General features: G+C 40.1%; 2 protein-coding genes across 4 annotated transcripts in view; one reads left to right on the top strand and one right to left on the bottom strand.

The window, feature by feature from the left end:
- The window catches only part of ASCC1 (activating signal cointegrator 1 complex subunit 1), a 376,933-nt gene extending 366,597 nt beyond the window's left edge, over nt 1–10,336 (bottom strand). The window contains exon 1 of the mRNA XM_053691927.1: nt 10,287–10,336. The gene's annotated coding sequence lies outside the window, so the exon portion shown is untranslated. The remainder of the gene's footprint in view (nt 1–10,286) is intronic.
- Nucleotides 10,337–10,389: 53 nt separating this feature from the next.
- Nucleotides 10,390–15,000, top strand: part of ANAPC16 (anaphase promoting complex subunit 16) — an 18,167-nt gene continuing 13,556 nt past the window's right edge. Inside the window, exon 1 of one of the 3 annotated variants that reach the window (XM_053691926.1) lies at nt 10,390–10,691. The gene's annotated coding sequence lies outside the window, so the exon portion shown is untranslated. The remainder of the gene's footprint in view (nt 10,692–15,000) is intronic. The other 2 variants (XM_053691923.1, XM_053691925.1) reach the window with 2 other exon arrangements.

Raw genomic sequence — 15,000 nt, 5'->3', positions numbered from 1 at the left:
CCTGCAACATGCCCAGGGTATGGGGACAGCACAGCTTCCTGTGAGTGCCGGTGAGCACCCAGGGCTGGGCATGTTGCAGGGTCATGGGATGTGTACCCGGTCCGGTATGAGAGTGCAGTCCCCTTCCGTGTTTGTATACACACACACACACATATATTTATATAAACACACACACATATATGTATGGTCTGAGGACGGGGCTAACTACCCCGAAATGTCACTTGGTATGGTGTATTAAACACACATACTGTACATATATACACATATATATATATACACATATATATATATATATATATATATATATATATATATATATATATATATATATATACACACACACACACATGTACAAAATGAGCCCTGCTAAAACCTACTGTATTTCTCCACACGTGACTCTTTGGTGATTTTGCTCAAGTGGGTTCATATATAAAGTTAGTTACACCTGAAGTATGACAGCCGGGGCCTTTACATATGAACTAAGTGCTGCATTATATAGTAAAAGCTAAGATATGTGACAGTAAAGTCAAAATTAAACTTGCATGACTCAGATAGAGCATGTCATTTTAAACAACTTTCCAATTTTATCTAATTCACTTCATTCTCATGGTATCCTTTGTTAAAAAGTATACCTAGGTAGGCTCAGGAGCAGTAATGCACTACTGGGAGCTAGCTGCTTATTGGTGGCTGCACATATATGCCTCTTGTCATTTGCTCACCTGTGTTCAGCTAGCTCACAGTTTTGCATTCCTGCTCCTTCAACCAAGGATAGCAAGAGAATGAATAAAATGTGATAACCAAAGTAAACTGGGAAATTATTTAAAATGTTATTCCCTATCTGAATGATACAAAATAGGTTTCATATTCCTTTAAAAACAGCAGTAAATCCAATTAAATGCTCACATGTAAGAAACTGTCAAGAAATCATGTTTTCCTTATTCTAAGGTTGTGCTTCGTTATTATAAAGCCTTATTAGAGCATTAGAAATGAACATTTACGTAGGAATGCCCAGGTGTTTGGTGCCAAGTGATCCCAGTGTTATAGTGCATAACCTAATAAATATTTGACATCTATGTAAGTTGATAAATGAGCGTGTCAGTGACACTTTTTTAATTGGACAAGAATAAGTTATTATCTTATGTTTGGATAAAAGACCGTCAACCGTTTTCTAAGTGTATAAACTTGATTTTAATATGTTTTATTTTTATCTGTAACATGGATCCATGATTATTGTATGTGTATAACGGATTTTTTCAACATTGTATATACCCCTTTGAGCAGTTAACCAGCATCTACGAATATTTTTAACTATTGTGTGGAATAAATTTCATATTTTAGACATCATTTTTAAACACATTGTTTTATTAAGAATCCTTTGACCTAGTTTGAGGTCACTCTTAACGTTTGGAATATCTTAGCCTAATCGGTACTCCCTTCCCCACCCTCGGCCTATTTGGCGCTCACCTCTACCCCCCATTATTCATTTTCATATTGGGTCCACTAGGGTACCCGCTGAGGAGAGCTAGAGGTATCCCCTACCCCTTTCCCTGTTCTGTTTTTTGCGCAGGATATACACTCTAACTTTTATTTTTTACTACCTGGTGGCACTGTCACTATACTGTGATCACACAGTTATGGTGTATAGGACAGGTGGTGACACAACACAGGGCACCCAGCACACTACTGCTCCCACACAGTGAATTTCAGTGCAAGCAACCAGAGACTCTGGCGCCAAAAAGTCATTGGCAGTTATGTCACAGAACTGGTTTTAACACAGCAAAGATGTAAACTTACCAGATCAGAGGGACATGGCATTTTGTGCTGTACAATGCTGCAAATCTCCCCTTCTTATGTTACAAAACCATTTAAACGGCAGCAGCAAGCTATAGAACCAGCCCCATAGACTCTGAACCAAGCATGCTCCGGGGCCAACAGCCAATCACAAACACGGCTCACATTTTCAGGGAAGCATATGTAACACAATACGCCATCACCTTGATGGGACACTGCTGTAAACTGCTTGCCCTTAATGTGCTCCCAGTGATTGTATACAGCTGCAGAGAATAAAATGTACAGGAAATTGCTTCTCTATATATGTTTCTATATGAAATGATTTTGCTCATTAAAGCCTCAAACCATTTTTCTGATATGATGATCTTATCTCTGTATATAAATGGCTGTCTCTTATCTCTCTATATATACAGAGTGCTTAGAGAGCAAGTGAAAATAAAAATGTCAGCACCTGTCTCTCCCTCCCACTGAGTAATTAATTGCTGCTTCATCCTGCATACCTAGCTATTTTATAGATAATACTGCAGTTTTCAGTATTGGTGGTTGTTTCAACAGAAAAAAGCAGCTATCTCACAAGACAAAATAAAGGCAAATGAGCTACTGGTAACTAATTTAATAACTGGTAATGCATTAAAGTGAAGGAACATTTACAGCAAACTGTCACTTTAAGTGTCTGAACCATAACATACAACCATAGGAGAAAAAAGGACTGGCTGTCAATTAACACGGACGGATCCTCTGGCATTGTAACCATAGGGAAAAAAGAACAAAGGAATGCGGTCCGTCCGGTGTAAAAGAAAAATCCTTTATTTGAGCATCTTTAAAAGAGCAGAGCCCATGGAGCAATACAAAGGGGTGTTGTGTGTCAGATAGACTTACGCGTTTTGGCGGAAGCCGTAATCATAGCCTGATCCATCTGGCACACAGCACCTGTTTATACTAGTAAAAAGCCATTCATTGGCTGGTTACAACAAATTTAAAACACACCCCTAATTAATATATTAAACAAATATAGATAATAATTACAAAGTACAAAAATGTTAACCAGTTTCACATAGTGCATAAGAAAATCTCCTGCTTACTAGAAAATAGCAACGGTTAAATACATATTCATGCAAGTTACTAAACATCCACTATTGATAGACAAATAGTATTATGCCGCAGAGAAAAAGATTCTTTCCCATGCAGTGGTACAAAAGGATATATGGATAAACTGACAGATTCCTGCATAAACCAAACACACTAAACAATAAATAAAATACTGATAAATGATGATGATTTGTATTGTGCACGACCAGACTAATGCATATCTACTAAGGAATGCTGTAAAATATATGTACATGCACAACACAAAAAGAAAATTGTAAAGTGGTTGAAAGCACATATAGGCATATTTAATGAAAAGCAATGTAATAATATCCAGAGAGTGAGTATAAAAATAATCATTTGAATACTCATTGCCAAAAAAATAAAACAATTGTGCCACCGTACTGATTACTCAAAACACTTCCAAGAATATGTTTGTGAAGTTAGTTCCTTTCTGTTGACCCACAATTTTTTTTATTTTGATGGTAAGGTTTATCTGCAGAGGTGTGGGACAGCTATGGGGGCAAAATTTGCTCCCTCTTATGCCAACATCTTCATGGGTTGGTGGGAGCTGTCCCACATCTTTCAGATACTAACCCGTTCAGATCCTACATTTTTATATACAAGCGCTATATTGATGACCATTTGTTTACTTGGCTGGGTGATGTGCTGTCTGTATGTCCATGCATTTATGGATTGGATTAATGACAATGAGTTGGGTTTGCGATTCACTTTTGAATATATTAAGGATACCTTCCATTTCCTTGACCTTAGTTTGAGGGGGTTACCTAATAGTAAGATCAAATCAAGGGTGTATCGCAAACCCATTTCAGGAAATACTCTTTTAAGGGCCAATAGCTGCCACCCTAAGCATGTACCCTATGCGGTTGCAAAGGGGCAGTTAATTTGTGTTAAGAGGAACTGCACGGACAAAAAACACTATGAGAAAGAGGCCCAAGAACTCGACTGCTGGAAACGGGTTATAAGAAATGAGTGGTAAATAGAGCCAAGCATGAAGTGAGACAGCAAGAGAGAGACCTTACTTCAGGACAAAAGAACGTTAGGAAGTAGATCCATTGAAGGTGTAACATTCATTACTAATTACAGTGCTCAGTACGACAAGGTGTGTGATATAGTACGCAAGCACTTTGGTGTTTTAGTAGCAACTGTTGAAAAGGGCATTATATATTATATGTCTCAGGCAGTTACATATAACATATGATGTGCACATGACACGTATATGTCTCAGGCAGTTACATATAACATATGATGTGCACATGACGTATGTATGTCTCAGGCAGTAATATGTAACATATGATGTGCACATGACGTATGTATATGTCTCAGGCAGTTACATGTAACATATGATGTGCACAACGTATGTATATGTCTCAGGCAGTAATATGTAACATATGATGTGCACAACGTATGTATATGTCTCAGGCAGTTACATGTAACATATGATGTGCACAACGTATGTATATGTCTCAGGCAGTAATATGTAACATATGATGTGCACATGACGTATGTATATGTCTCAGGCAGTTACATATAACATATGATGTGCACATGACGTATGTATATGTCTCAGGCAGTTACATATAACATATGATGTGCACATGACGTATGTATGTCTCAGGCAGTAATATGTAACATATGATGTGCACATGACGTATGTATATGTCTCAGGCAGTTACATGTAACATATGATGTGCACATGACGTATGTATATGTCTCAGGCAGTTACATATAACATATGATGTGCACATGACGTATGTATATGTCTCAGGCAGTAATATGTAACATATGATGTGCACATGACGTATGTATATGTCTCAGGCAGTTACATGTAACATATGATGTGCACATGACATATGTATATGTCTCGGGCAGTTACATGTAACATATGATGTGCACATGACGTATGTATATGTCTCAGGCAGTTACATGTAACATATGATGTGCACAACGTATGTATATGTCTCAGGCAGTAATATGTAACATATGATGTGCACATGACGTATGTATATGTCTCAGGCAGTTACATGTAACATATGATGTGCACAATGTATGTATATGTCTCAGGCAGTTACATGTAACATATGGATGTGCACATGACGTATGTATATGTCTCAGGCAGTTACATGTAACATATGATGTGCACAACGTATGTATATGTCTCAGGCAGTAATATGTAACATATGATGTGCACATGACGTATGTATATGTCTCAGGCAGTTACATGTAACATATGATGTGCACAACGTATGTATATGTCTCAGGCAGTAATATGTAACATATGATGTGCACATGACGTATGTATATGTCTCAGGCAGTTACATATAACATATGATGTGCACATGACGTATGTATATGTCTCAGGCAGTTACATATAACATATGATGTGCACATGACGTATGTATATGTCTCAGGCAGTTACATATAACATATGATGTGCACATGACGTATGTATATGTCTCAGGCAGTTACATATAACATATGATGTGCACATGACGTATGTATATGTCTCAGGCAGTTACATATAACATATGATGTGCACATGACGTATGTATATGTCTCAGGCAGTTACATATAACATATGGATGTGCACATGACGTATGTATATGTCTCAGGCAGTTACATGTAACATATGATGTGCACATGACGTATGTATATGTCTCAGGCAGTTACATGTAACATATGATGTGCACATGACATATGTATATGTCTCAGGCAGTAATATGTAACATATGATGTGCACATGACGTATGTATATGTCTCAGGCAGTTACATATAACATATGATGTGCACATGACGTATGTATATGTCTCAGGCAGTTACATATAACATATGATGTGCACATGACGTATGTATATGTCTCAGGCAGTTACATGTAACATATGATGTGCACATGACGTATGTATATGTCTCAGGCAGTTACATGTAACATATGATGTGCACATGACATATGTATATGTCTCGGGCAGTTACATGTAACATATGATGTGCACATGACGTATGTATATGTCTCGGGCAGTTACATGTAACATATGATGTGCACATGACGTATGTATATGTCTCAGGCAGTTACATGTAACATATGATGTGCACATGATGTATGTATATGTCTCAGGCAGTTACATGTAACATATGATGTGCACATGACGTATGTATATGTCTCGGGCAGTTACATGTAACATATGATGTGCACATGACGTATGTATATGTCTCAGGCAGTTACATGTAACATATGATGTGCACATGACGTATGTATATGTCTCAGGCAGTTACATGTAACATATGATGTGCACATGACGTATGTATATGTCTCAGGCAGTTACATGTAACATATGATGTGCACATGGCATATGTATATGTCTCAGGCAGTTACATATAACATATGATGTGCACATGACGTATGTATATGTCTCAGGCAGTTACATATAACATATGATGTGCACATGACACGTATATGTCTCAGGCAGTTACATGTAACATATGATGTGCACATGACACGTATATGTCTCAGGCAGTTACATGTAACATATGATGTGCACAACGTATGTATATGTCTCAGGCAGTTACATGTAACATATGATGTGCACATGACACGTATATGTCTCAGGCAGTTACATGTAACATATGATGTGCACATGACACGTATATGTCTCAGGCAGTTACATGTAACATATGATGTGCACAACGTATGTATATGTCTCAGGCAGTTACATATAACATATGATGTGCACATGACGTATGTATATGTCTCAGGCAGTTACATATAACATATGATGTGCACATGACGTATGTATATGTCTCAGGCAGTTACATGTAACATATGATGTGCACATGACGTATGTATATGTCTCAGGCAGTTACATGTAACATATGATGTGCACATGACGTATGTATGTCTCGGGCAGTTACATGTAACATATGATGTGCACATGACGTATGTATATGTCTCAGGCAGTTACATGTAACATATGATGTGCACATGACGTATGTATATGTCTCAGGCAGTTACATGTAACATATGATGTGCACATGACGTATGTATATGTCTCAGGCAGTTACATGTAACATATGATGTGCACATGACGTATGTATATGTCTCAGGCAGTTACATGTAACATATGATGTGCACATGACGTATGTATATGTCTCAGGCAGTTACATATAACATATGATGTGCACATGACGTATGTATATGTCTCAGGCAGTTACATGTAACATATGATGTGCACATGACGTATGTATATGTCTCAGGCAGTTACATGTAACATATGATGTGCACATGACGTATGTATATGTCTCAGGCAGTTACATGTAACATATGATGTGCACATGACGTATGTATATGTCTCAGGCAGTTACATGTAACATATGATGTGCACATGACGTATGTATATGTCTCAGGCAGTTACATGTAACATATGATGTGCACATGACGTATGTATATGTCTCAGGCAGTTACATGTAACATATGATGTGCACATGACGTATGTGTATGTCTCAGGCAGTTACATGTAACATATGATGTGCACATGACGTATGTATATGTCTCAGGCAGTTACATGTAACATATGATGTGCACATGACGTATGTATGTCTCAGGCAGTAATATGTAACATATGATGTGCACATGACGTATGTATATGTCTCAGGCAGTTACATGTAACATATGATGTGCACATGACGTATGTATATGTCTCAGGCAGTTACATGTAACATATGATGTGCACATGACGTATGTATATGTCTCGGGCAGTTACATGTAACATATGATGTGCACATGACGTAACTGCCTGAGACATATACATACGTCATGTGCACATCATATGTTACATGTAACTGCCTGAGACATATACATACGTCATGTGCACATCATATGTTACATATTACTGCCTGAGACATACATACGTCATGTCTCAGGCAGCAAATCAAACACAAGCTCAAACCACTGGTATGGCTATGTGAGCGCTGTATTTAATTAGCCTTTGCAAAGACATTGCTAAATATTTTTATCTTAATTGCACATTTATTAATACATTCTTTAAAACTACTCTCTGCATTCCCCATTAATATTCTAGATTCTGGCCTTTAAAGTCAGCAAAAATGCACAGTAGCACGCTACATAGCATACACTTACACATGCAGATACACACACACACACTACATAGCATACACTTACACATGCAGATACACACACACACACACACACTACATAGCATACACTTATACATGCAGATACATACACACTACATAGCATACACTTACACATGCAGATACACACACACACTACATAGCATACACTTACACATGCAGATGCACACACACTACATAGCATACACTTATACATGCAGATACATACACACTACATAGCATACACTTACACATGCAGATACACACACACACACTACATAGCATACACTTACACATGCAGATGCACACACACACTACATAGCATACACTTACACATGCAGATACACACACACTACATAGCATACACTTATACATGCAGATACACACTTATACATGCAGATACACATACACACACTACATAGCTTACATTTATACATGCAGACACACACACTACATAGCATAAACTTATACATGCAGATACACATACACACACTACATAGCTTACATTTATACATGCAGACACACACATTACATAGCATACACTTATACATGCAGCATACACTTATACATGCAGATACACAGACACTACATAGTATACACTTATACATGCAGACACACACACACTACATAGCATAAACTTATACATACAGATACACACACACAGTTATGGATACAGATAGACACACACACTACATCATATATGGGTATCTGTAATTCATTGTATGGGGTCCTGGGGTTGGCAAGCACATTAGCTGGCAGTCTGCGGCTGCCACTGTTCGTTACACTGCTCGTTACCCTGGTATTAGCACTGCTCATTGTATAAAACTGAAGGCATGCTAGTATTATCACCAGGGGTTAGATATCATCATTACCAGAGGTAGGTTAGAGAGGTCACCATTACCCGTGGTCAGAGTGTATACAGCCTTCTTACTCCTGCTTAACCCACACACCATTCCTTTTCCACAGGGAATATAACAGGTATCTAACCCTGTGAGAGCAAAGCCAGCTGCTTCTGAGTATGGGCCCAATAGAATTTAAAAAAAAAAAAAAATGCCTGGGGCAAATCGGGACAGATGGCTAGCAACTCGGGACAGAGGGACAGACCCCTAAAATCGGGACTGTCCCGCGAAAATCGGGACAGTTGGGGGGTATGCACGTATATGTCTCAGGCAGTTACATGTAACATATGATGTGCACATGACGTATGTATATGTCTCAGGCAGTTACATATAACATATGATGTGCACATGACGTATGTATATGTCTCAGGCAGTTACATGTAACATATGATGTGCACATGACGTATGTATATGTCTCAGGCAGTTACATATAACATATGATGTGCACATGACGTATGTATATGTCTCAGGCAGTTACATATAACATATGATGTGCACATGACGTATGTATATGTCTCAGGCAGTTACATATAACATATGATGTGCACATGACGTATGTATATGTCTCAGGCAGTTACATATAACATATGATGTGCACATGACGTATGTATATGTCTCAGGCAGTTACATATAACATATGATGTGCACATGACGTATGTATGTCTCAGGCAGTAATATGTAACATATGATGTGCACATGACACGTATATGTCTCAGGCAGTTACATATAACATATGATGTGCACATGACGTATGTATATGTCTCAGGCAGTTACATATAACATATGATGTGCACATGACGTATGTATGTCTCAGGCAGTTACATATAACATATGATGTGCACATGACGTATGTATATGTCTCAGGCAGTTACATATAACATATGATGTGCACATGACGTATGTATGTCTCAGGCAGTAATATGTAACATATGATGTGCACATGACGTATGTATATGTCTCAGGCAGTTACATGTAACATATGATGTGCACATGACGTATGTATATGTCTCAGGCAGTTACATGTAACATATGATGTGCACATGACGTATGTATATGTCTCAGGCAGTTACATGTAACATATGATGTGCACATGACGTATGTATATGTCTCAGGCAGTTACATGTAACATATGATGTGCACATGACGTATGTATATGTCTCAGGCAGTTACATGTAACATATGATGTGCACATGACGTATGTATATGTCTCAGGCAGTTACATGTAACATATGATGTGCACATGACGTATGTATATGTCTCAGGCAGTTACAAGTAATATATGATGTGCACATGACGTATGTATGTCTCAGGCAGTTACATGTTATATGTACAAATACATGTGAGGCACACATCTCTCATCCTTACCAGAAACTGAAATGGTTTAACTTCAGTAGCACAACCCGGACATCCGGCGGCGCGCAGCACACACGTGATCTCAGCAAATGGTGATGGTGCGGCTGCCATGTTTTCTGAGGTCAGATTCTTAATCACTATTCCGTGTTCTTCACTGCAACCTTCTTTTGCTTTATATTGAATTTTACTTCCGTTTGATATTGGAAAGTACAGAACTTTATTAATTGTTTTACTTTGCTTATGCTATTCCGCTAATTACATTCCCAGAAGTATCTACAAAACGAGCAGTTCGTTCAGTTTCGTGTGCTTCAGCGTCTTATCAGAAACATTTGCCCATTACAAAGATGGCGGAGGCTGTCTCACGTGACAGAACCAACCTGACAATAACACTGTACATCAAAAAGAGCTGAAGCTGCGGTGAGTTAATGTAACGTGAGGTGATATACTGAGTGAGCCTCACTTTACCCCTCCTGAGGCATAAGTAGTGACGTATATAAGTGCTGGGGGTGTGTGTGTGAGTGTATATAACGTGAGGTGATATATTGAGTGAGCCTCACTTTACCCCTCCTGAGGCATAAGTAGTGACGTATATAAGTGCAAGGGGTGAGTGTATATAACGTGAGGTGATATACTGAGTGAGCCTCACTTTACCCCTCCTGAGGCATAAGTAGTGACGTATATAAGTGCAAGGGGTGAGTGTATATAACGTGAGGTGATATACTGAGTGAGCCTCACTTTACCCCTCCTGAGGCATAAGTACTGATGTATATAAGTGCTGGGGGGGAGTGTATGTAACGTGAGGTGATATATTGAGTGAGACTCACTTTACCCCTCCTGAGGCATAATTACTGATGTATATAAGTGCTGGGGGTGAGTTAATGTAACGTGAGGTGATATACTGAGTGAGCCTCACTTTACCCCTCCTGAGGCATAAGTACTGACGTATATAAGTGCTGGGGGGGGTGAGTGTATATAACGTGAGGTGATATACTGAGTGAGTCTCACTTTACCCCTCCTGGGGCATAAGTACTGACGTATATAAGTGCTGGGGGGGGGGGGTGAGTGTATATAACGTGAGGTGATATACTGAGTGAGTCTCACTTTACCCCTCCTGAGGCATAAGTACTGACGTATATAAGTGCTGGGGGGGGGGGGGGTGAGTGTATATAATGTGAGGTGATATACTGAGTGAGTCTCACTTTACCCCTCCTGAGGCATAAGTACTGACGTATATAAGTGCTGGGGGGGGGTGAGTGTATATAACGTGAGGTGATATACTGAGTGAGTCTCACTTTACCCCTCCTGAGGCATAAATACTGACGTATATAAGTGCTGGGGGGGGGGGGTGAGTGTATATAACGTGAGGTGATATACTGAGTGAGTCTCACTTTACCCCTCCTGAGGCATAAGTAGTGATGTATATAAGTGCTAGGGGGGGGAGTGTATGTAACGTGAGGTGATATACTGAGTGAGCCTCACTTTACCCCTCCTGAGGCATAAATACTGATGTATATAAGTGCTAGGGGGGGGGGGGGGGAGTGTATATAGCGTGAGGTGATATACTGAGTGAGCCTCACTTTACCCCTCCTGAGGCATAAATACTGATGTATATAAGTGCTGGGGGGGGGGGTGAGTGTATATAACGTGAGGTGATATACTGAGTGAGCCTCACTTTACCCCTCCTGAGGCATAAATACTGATGTATATAAGTGCTGGGGGGGGGGGGGGGGGAGTGTATATAACATGAGGTGATATACTGAGTGAGCCTCACTTTACCCCTCCTGAGGCATAAATACTGATGTATATAAGTGCTGGGGGTGAGTTTATGTAACATGAGGTGATATACTGAGTGAGCCTCACTTTACCCCTCCTGAGGCATAAATACTGATGTATATAAGTGCTAGGGGGGGGAGTGTATGTAACGTGAGGTGATATACTGAGTGAGTCTCACTTTACCCCTCCTGAGGCATAAATACTGACGTATATAAGTACTGGGGGGGGGGTGAGTGTATATAACGTGAGGTGATATACTGAGTGAGCCTCACTTTACCCCTCCTGAGGCATAAGTACTGACGTATATAAGTGCTGGGGGGGGGGTGAGTGTATATAACGTGAGGTGATATACTGAGTGAGTCTCACTTTACCCCTCCTGAGGCATAAGTACTGACGTATATAAGTGCTGGGGGGGGGTGTGAGTGTATATAACGTGAGGTGATATACTGAGTGAGCCTCACTTTACCCCTCCTGAGGCATAAGTACTGACGTATATGTGATGGGGCATCGGTGAGTTCATGTAATGCGAGGTTATATACTGAGTGAGTCTCACTTTACCCCACCCCCTGAGGCATAAGTAGTGATGTGTATAAGTGCTGGGGCAGCAGTGGGTTTATATAATGTGAGGTGATATACTGAGTGAGTCTCACTTTACCCCTCCTGAGGCATAAGTACTGACGTATATAAGTGATGGGGCAGGTGTGTGTTTATATAACATAAGGTGGTATACTGAGTGAGTCTCACGTTACACCTCCTGATGCATAAGTAATGATGTATATAAGTGCTGGGGGGGGGAGTGTATGTAACGTGAGGTGATATACTGAGTGAGTCTCACTTTACCCCTCCTGAGGCATAAGTACTGACATATAAGTGATGGGGCATCGGTGAGTTCATGTAATGCGAGGTTATATACTGAGTGAGTCTCACTTTACCCCTCCTGAGGCATAAGTACTGACGTATATAAGTGCAAAGTAACGTGAGGTGATATACTGAGTGAGCCTCACTTTACCCCTCCTGAGGCATAAGTACTGACGTATATAAGTGATGGGGCATCGGTGAGTTCATGTAATGCAAGGTTATATACTGAGTGAGTCTCACTTTACCCCTCCTGAGGCATAAGTACTGACGTATATAAGTGCAAAGTAACGTGAGGTGATATACTGAGTGAGCCTCACTTTACCCCTCCTGAGGCATAAGTACTGACGTATATAAGTGCTGGGGGGGGGGGGTGTGAGTGTATATAACGTGAGGTGATATACTGAGTGAGCCTCACTTTACCCCTCCTGAGGCATAAGTACTGACGTATATAAGTGCAAAGTAACGTGAGGTGATATACTGAGTGAGCCTCACTTTACCCCTCCTGAGGCATAAGTACTGACGTATATAAGTGCAAAGTAACGTGAGGTGATATACTGAGTGAGCCTCACTTTACCCCTCCTGAGGCATAAGTACTGACGTATATAAGTGATGGGGCATCGGTGAGTTCATGTAATGCGAGGTTATATACTGAGTGAGTCTCACTTTACCCCTCCTGAGGCATAAGTACTGACGTATATAAGTGCAAAGTAACGTGAGGTGATATACTGAGTGAGCCTCACTTTACCCCTCCTGAGGCATAAGTACTGACGTATATAAGTGCTGGGGGGGGGGGTGTGAGTGTATATAACGTGAGGTTATATACTGAGTGAGCCTCACTTTACCCCTCCTGAGGCATAAGTACTGACGTATATAAGTGATGGGGCATCGGTGAGTTCATGTAATGCGAGGTTATATACTGAGTGAGTCTCACTTTACCCCTCCTGAGGCATAAGTACTGACGTATATAAGTGCAAAGTAACGTGAGGTGATATACTGAGTGAGCCTCACTTTACCCCTCCTGAGGCATAAGTACTGACGTATATAAGTGCTGGGGGGGGGTGTGAGTGTATATAACGTGAGGTGATATACTGAGTGAGCCTCACTTTACCCCTCCTGAGGCATAAATACTGACGTATATAAGTGATGGGGCAGTGGTGAGGTGATATACTGAGTGAGTCTCACTTTACCCCTCCTGAGGCATAAATACTGACGTATATAAGTGATGGGGCAGTGGTGAGGTGATATACTGAGTGAGTTTAACTTTACCCCCCCCCTTTCGAGGCATAAGTAGTGATGTATATAAGTACTGGGGCAGAGGTGAGTTTATGTAACGAGAGGTGTTATATTGAGTGAGCCCTTTGCTCTGGATGCACTGTTTTAAGGAAAACTTACACAGTGCAGCCATAGCACAGCTCTGTTTAAAATGAACTAATGTGAAGCAATGCTACAAATTCAAAGCACCAACAGTTCCTGCATGTGTCCCATTCTTTCTGCAGACATGTTGCATTTTCTGTGATGACATCTCAGATTACATCATGTTCTGATTTAGGGGAAAAGTTTTAAAAAAAAAATTTAATTAAAAAAAAATGGCAATTTTCATATTAGCAGACTGTCTGCCAGTACCTAAGATGGGGGTGACCAGTGGGGGGTGAGGGAGGGAAGAGAGCTGTTTGGGAGGGCTGCTTTTACACTAACTCATTCTGTAACCACTAAGTATACCGGGGCTCTAATTATTAAAACAAAACAAAAAAGATGTTTACCCCATGCAGATTAATCTATTCTTACTTTTGTATATGCTTTCTAGATCTGCAAACAGGGTGCATATACTGCTGCCACAATCACCTTTTGGTACAATGTCTTTGGCTTTCTCCTATTGAAGAGAGAAGCACCCATTGTGTTTGTGTGGATCATGGGAGGAGAGAACAATAAAAGGGAGATTTTTAGCTGGACAATATAGGTGTTAATAGGTAACCTTTAAACCATATAATCTTCCCTGACTCCAGGCCCGTCTCCCCTTGTATTACAAATACTAGGGGCTAAACCATAGATAAGAAACCCACTCAGGAGGACAAGCCTACCAATACAAGGACAATAA

The sequence above is a fragment of the Bombina bombina genome, chromosome 9, assembly GCF_027579735.1.
Source record: "Bombina bombina isolate aBomBom1 chromosome 9, aBomBom1.pri, whole genome shotgun sequence".
Classification (NCBI taxonomy): Eukaryota; Metazoa; Chordata; class Amphibia; order Anura; family Bombinatoridae; genus Bombina; species Bombina bombina.
The sequence above is the reverse complement of the archived record's forward strand: the minus strand, read 5'-3'. Positions and strand labels throughout refer to the sequence as shown.